This window comes from Oncorhynchus mykiss, chromosome 16 (genome assembly GCF_057628025.1).
Source record: "Oncorhynchus mykiss isolate SJ-2025 chromosome 16, ASM5762802v1, whole genome shotgun sequence".
Taxonomy (NCBI): domain Eukaryota; kingdom Metazoa; phylum Chordata; class Actinopteri; order Salmoniformes; family Salmonidae; genus Oncorhynchus; species Oncorhynchus mykiss.
In genome coordinates, this window is record NC_143037.1 from 49,775,850 (window position 1) to 49,782,149 (window position 6,300).

Genomic DNA, 6,300 nt, shown 5'->3' on the forward strand with positions numbered 1-6,300 from the left:
ATGGAATATATTGCCAAACCAGAAGATGGCAGTATACAAAAGCAAGGATAATTGGTATCGCTACTCTGAACTGCTTTTGTAACACAAATGATGGGTACAGTCAATTTGGTACAAATTATTGAACAAATGGTACTTTGACTTGGAAACAAAGGCCTACTGTGTATCCATGGTAACTGCATCCCTGAGCTTACCTTTCTTTGCCCAATGATTAAGTATGTTTAATACAGTGGATCTCAGCATGAAAGAGGTTGATACGCAAGATGAGATACTCTAATGACAACTGACTTTGACATTATGACAGCAAAGACATTGTATTCACAATATGTTTAGGTTGGCCAATTCTTATGTGAACAGGCAAAGGGGCTTGGAAGACACCAAACATTATCGGTGTATAATTTATGGTTTAGATGTCAACCTGTATCCCAGTTCAGATATGACGCAGGTGCCAGCCAGTATGTGATATAATTTAGAAATGTGGATTTACATGCTAGCTCTTGGCTCTGAAAATAGCCTCAAGGTGGACATTTTTGGACAGGCCCGGACAAAGGAGCAGCGGCAATGGTACACTTAAACCCTTGATTCCTTTTTTTAATGCACAATTCTAAATATTCAACTAGCAAAAACCTGTCCTGTTAGCTCCAGAACATACGAGACATGCCGTCTAGGAGAGGCACTTACTAATAGCTCTGGAAAAAACAGCATACAGACGCCATCAAATGATCACACAACGACAAACACTTTCTCAGCCTCATCTTGTTTCAGCTCTGCCCACTTGTATTCAGACCAGTGGATTACTGTACCACCCCATGGGCTCTAGTGCAAAAACCACATATGCTTTTCTGTGTACGATTTAATTATGGAGGTGGTTTCCACAATATTGATCATGGTAAACAGACATACGGAATGCAGACAACCATGTTATCCAGAGACGTGTTGGAGCTTGTGGTTGCAGCACCTTAGGTTAAGACTTTGTTTCATAATGAGTGACAGAAGATAAAGCTTTGTTGGATTCCAGCTGGGGTCAAGTCAATGTGATTACACACTGTTAGATACAGTAAGTCTGACGTCTACCTTCTGGTTTTATCAGGAACGTTACTGAACTCATCAGGCACTTGTAGTGAGCCTTGTCCAAAGACGACCCCCAGCATGTGTGATGGGATAGGCTCAACCATGATCCGTAAATCATCTTTGCATCTTAGTACAACATGGTGCCCGGGAAATACCAGCTACTTGACAATGTGTATGCATGTTTGTGTGTGTGCATGTGTGTCACCACCTGTCATAGTATGTACTATGCTTGTGGTGAGTAAGATAAGTTACAAGAAGTTCCACTGAGCAAGAGAAGGCGTGGAGGAAGAGTGAGGGAGTGAGAATAGAGAGCAAGAAGGAGTGTGGGAGACGCTGAGTGGGGAGAGAGAGAGATGATTGGACTGATTCGCCTCAGCCTGGCCTCCCAGCTCCTGACAGATATGCACATCAGATGGATGACTGTTATCTGAAAGATCCTAGAGAGCATGGTGACTACTCAGCTCTGCCTCGTCAAAGAGAAAGAGGGAGGCATGATCTCACTAGAATGATGTGTGAGCACTCCCCACCACACATGCTTGTACAGTCGTGGCCAAAAGTTTTGAATGACACAAATATTAATTTTCACAAAGTCTGCTGCCTCAGTTTGTATGATGGCAATTTGCATATACTCCAGAATGTTATGAATAGTGATCAAATGAATTGCAAAGTCCCTCTTTGCCATGCAAATGAACTGAATCCCCAGAAAACATTTCCACTGCATTTCACAGCCCTGCCACAAAAGGACCAGCTGACATTATGTCAGTGATTCTCTCATTAACACAGGTGTGAGTGTTGACAAGGACAAGGCTGGAGATCACTCTGTCATGCTGATTGAGTTCGAATAACAGACTGGAAGCTTCAAAAGGAAGGTGGTGCTTGGAATCATTGTTGTTCTTTTTTCAACCATGGTTACTTGCAAGGAAACACGTGCCGTCATCATTTCTTTGCACAAAAAGTGCTTCACAGGCAAGGATATTGCTGCCAGTAAGATTGCACCTAAATCAACCATTTATCGGATCATCAAGAACTTCAAGGAGAGTGGTTCAATTGTTGTGAAGACGGCTTCAGGGCGCCCAAGAAAGTACAGCAAGAGCCAGGACCGCCTCCTAAAGTTAATTCAGCTGTGGGATCGGGGCACCACCAATACAGAGCTTGCTCAGGAATGGCAGCAGGCAGGTGTAAGTGCGGAAAAAAGCTTGTCCGGAGAAGACAAGGTGAGCGCTACCATCAGTCCTGTGTCATGCCAACAGTAAAGCATCCTGAGACCATTCTTGTGTGGGGTTGCTTCTCAGCCAAGGGAGTGGGCTCACTCACAATTTTGCCTAAGAACACAGCCATGAATAAAGAATGATACCAACACATCCTCCGAGAGCAACTTCTCCCAACCATCCAGGAACAGTTTGGTGACGAACAATGCCTTTTCCAGCATGATGGAGCACCTTGCCATAAGGCAAAAGTGATAACTAAGTGGCTCGGGGAACAAAACATCAATATTAGCGACCATGGCCAGGAAACTCCCCAGACCTTAATCCCATTGAGAACTTGTGGTCAATCCTCAAGAGGCAGGTGGACAAACAAAAACCCACCAATTCTGACAAACTCCAAGCATTGATTATGCAAGAATGGGCTGCCATCAGTCAGGATGTGGCCCAGAAGTTAATTAACAGCATGCCAGGGTGGATTGCAGAGGTCTTGAAAAAGAAGTCAACACTGCAAATATTGACTCTTTGCATCAACTTCATGTAATTGTCAATAAAATCCATTGACATGTATGAAATGCTTGTAATTATACTTCAGTATTCCATAGTAACATCTGACAAAAATATCTGAAGACACTGAAGCAGCAAACTTTGTGGCAATTCATATTTGTGTCATTCTCAAAACTTGTGGCCACGACTGTACACACACACACGCCTGCACACTCGCTTACATGCATACACAGTGGCGCAGTGGTCTGAGTGGCGCAGCGGTCAAAGGCACTGCATCTCAATGCTAGAGTTGTCACTACAGACCTTGGTTCGATTCCAGGCTGTATCACAATCGGCCGTGATTGGGAGTCCCATAGGATGGCGCACACATGGCCCAGCATCGTCCGGTTTAGGGTTTGGCCGGGGTTGTTGTAAATAAGAATTTGTTCTTAACTGCCTTGCCTAGTTAAATAAAGGTTCAATAAAATGTAAATGAACACAGACACACACACTTCCATGCACAAACACAGGCTTAACAGCCTCCTACAGTACATGCTGTGCACACCACAGGCTGTAGTACACAAAGAAAGAAGCATCTTTGTACCACAATAACTCCTTGGTTTGCCCTCACTGATTTCTGTTGGAGGGCAATGAATTTACGCAAATTACAATGCAAGGTCTATGGTCTCGCCATAACAATGAAACACCTGGGGAGGGATGATTGGAGAGAGACAGAGGCGTTATTACCCAGGAATAATTGGTTGATTTTCAATTGGATGGAAGTAGATGAGAAGAGAGCTGATTGAAGTGGAATATGCTTATGTGTGCCTACTGCTCAATATTGTTTGAGAATCTGACTGAGTATGTCTGGTGTCTGTGTATGCAAGTGAGCGCGGTTCTCACTTCAACAGCTTGACTGACTTCACAAAGTGGATCTCCACTCTCCAAATGGAAGAAGAGAAAGACAAACATGGGAGGTGATTATGGTCCCACCAGGAAAAGATGGAGAAGAAGTGGAGATTTTAATGACTGTTCAAAAATAACAGTCCCTTCAAACCCTTTATTGCCCAAAAATCTGCCATAGAGAATCCATATTTAATGAGCCTTAGCACGCTCATCCATTCTGCTCTTACCGAAGTGGTGACAGATGTATCTCCCAAGACAGACATTTACTCATCCCTCTGTAGCATTTTTCAATATCCTTCATTTTGCCCCCCCCCCCCCCCACCCCTTGTATTTGTTTTCCTTTAAAAGGAATTATTCTAAATCAGCTGTCTAGTCACCCAGCTGCATTTTATAGTGAGGGAGGGTGCCAGTGTTGTCTTCTGTGCAGATGGTGACTGAATGGCTGGCTACGGCTTGGTGAACCCATGTCATAGCGCCGGCCGTACATGTGCAGAAAGACAGCTTCAGAGAGGGAAGCTGCCCCCTTCCTTCACCTGTGGATACCTAGAACAACCCAGCTTCCAGTTCCAATATTGACTGAAATGTTTTGAGCGCCATGTATGCAGTCTTCATGTCAGGGATGTTTTCATAACTTGTTCTCTTTTGATATTCATTTCAGCATGCAGCGTTTGCATGGCACTTACAGCACCTGCTCCACTACCATCTAATTGTCATTCTACTTTTGTTTGAGGGGTATTTTTTCTTCTTCTAGGCAAACACCTTTTATTCTTTCGCATTCTGCCAAGTGTGTAGCTCCTGTTGGTGTGAATATTCTGAACAGTCCGAAATGATAAAAACGTGAATAAAATATCGTCCTTCAGAAAATAAATCTGGTTCACATTCACACCATCCGTCAGTGTAATAACAGGATTTACTCCCTCTTAGGGCCTTGCTTTTGTCCTTGGACATGTTGTTTTGATTGATGTATCTCGGCCCCCTCTCAGGGTAAGAGGTGCTGCTTGAGGCTCTGTGGGCTGTCTGTCTTACAAGGTTTTTCAATTCCATAGTAATCACATGGCACATTACCTGAGGGTCAGATGGAGAGGTCCAGAGACAGACAGACTACGAATCCAGTACATGTTCACAGATGGGCCACATCGTACGTGTTGTGTTTGCAGATGTACTCCTACTTTTGTAAGAGACTGTCTACAATGGGAGACTGTCTTATGTACTTGAGATGTGGAATTGTTGTACAGCAAGTATCTTTTGATCATGTGTTTTACGAATTATGGCAGAACCTGCTCTTCCATTGAATCATTTTGCAGAAGTGTCCTTTCAAATCAGAGCAAATCGAAAAAGGTCTTCCTGTGGACATTCACAGAAGGCAAAAACATAATTCCCACTATGAAAGTGGTGGTGGTGAACAATAGAGCTAAACTATCACACTCAGCGGGTTTAGGCAATAGTGGGTGGGCACGGGGCCGATAAGACTATTAAAAAGCCATATCAGTGACGTTATTGGTGCCCTGTAAAGCAGTGGGAGCCGGTCAGTGTGACGGTGTCTATGGCTGCTCGGGGTACAGAGTACGTAGTACGGAAACCCGAGCTCAGCGCTGACTCATGACACATTTCCTCAGCTGGAAAGAGAAGGATGCCTCCCACAGAAAGCAAGAGAAAAAAATAACACAAAGACCTCATTGCTCACTCCTAACCTAGATGTACTTTACATGAAAGTAACCCAAAGGTCTCTCCTGCCCGATGAGCCAGCCAGAACAATGGGGATGAGTGAGAGTGTAAATAAATGCAGCTTGCAAGTGTGCCGACCTGTGAAGGGAACAAGGCCAGATGGAAGGGAACATTGCCCTGAATGAAACGCAGCACCCTTCGGAACGGACAGTGCATACGATTGACATCTTATTCGGCATATACAATGGCACTGTCTAAATGTCTAAATCAAGTAACTGATTTGTCTCCCTCCACCCATGACACACTGATGTGCAAATCAAACACACCGTCTGAATCGGTTAAATTCTGGCCTTAAGCTACTTATCTGAATACATCCCTGTGCCTTTTCATCTTCTGTATGCCTGATTTGCCAGCTTTCCACAAAACCAATGCTGGAGAGAGGAGAACGGTGTTTGGTAATTTCAGGCATAGAGCTGGTTTGATAGAATGAATGTCTTCTTTAAAAATCCCCCTCCTGGATACTTTGTGGCCGTTGTCATGAGCCCAGGAGTCAGTCCATCAGGAATCTTAGGAATCTGTAGGACTCTTCTGGCTCTCATGTGGAGCTAAACAGCTCTGAGATGGAGACATCTTTCAGGGCACAGCACAGGGCCTCAATTTACGGTGACATCGGAATGTAGGCTATTGTATATGCACAACCAAGGTGTATAATACATTAGCCTAGTTGTACAGATGGGAAAGTACTGTATATAGTGGCAAAGTACTGTATATAGTGGCAATGTACAGTATATCATTTGAAATAATAGCCTGAAATTGTATTTTTATCTCTAAATCAATTTAATGTGATATAATAACATTTTAGAATTTAATGTATTTGAATCATTTAGAATTCAAGTTCATTTCAATTCCCTGTTTACTTTAGCCTAATCTACATTAGCCGAAATCAGACGTTTCCCCTTACCAGGATCAAGTG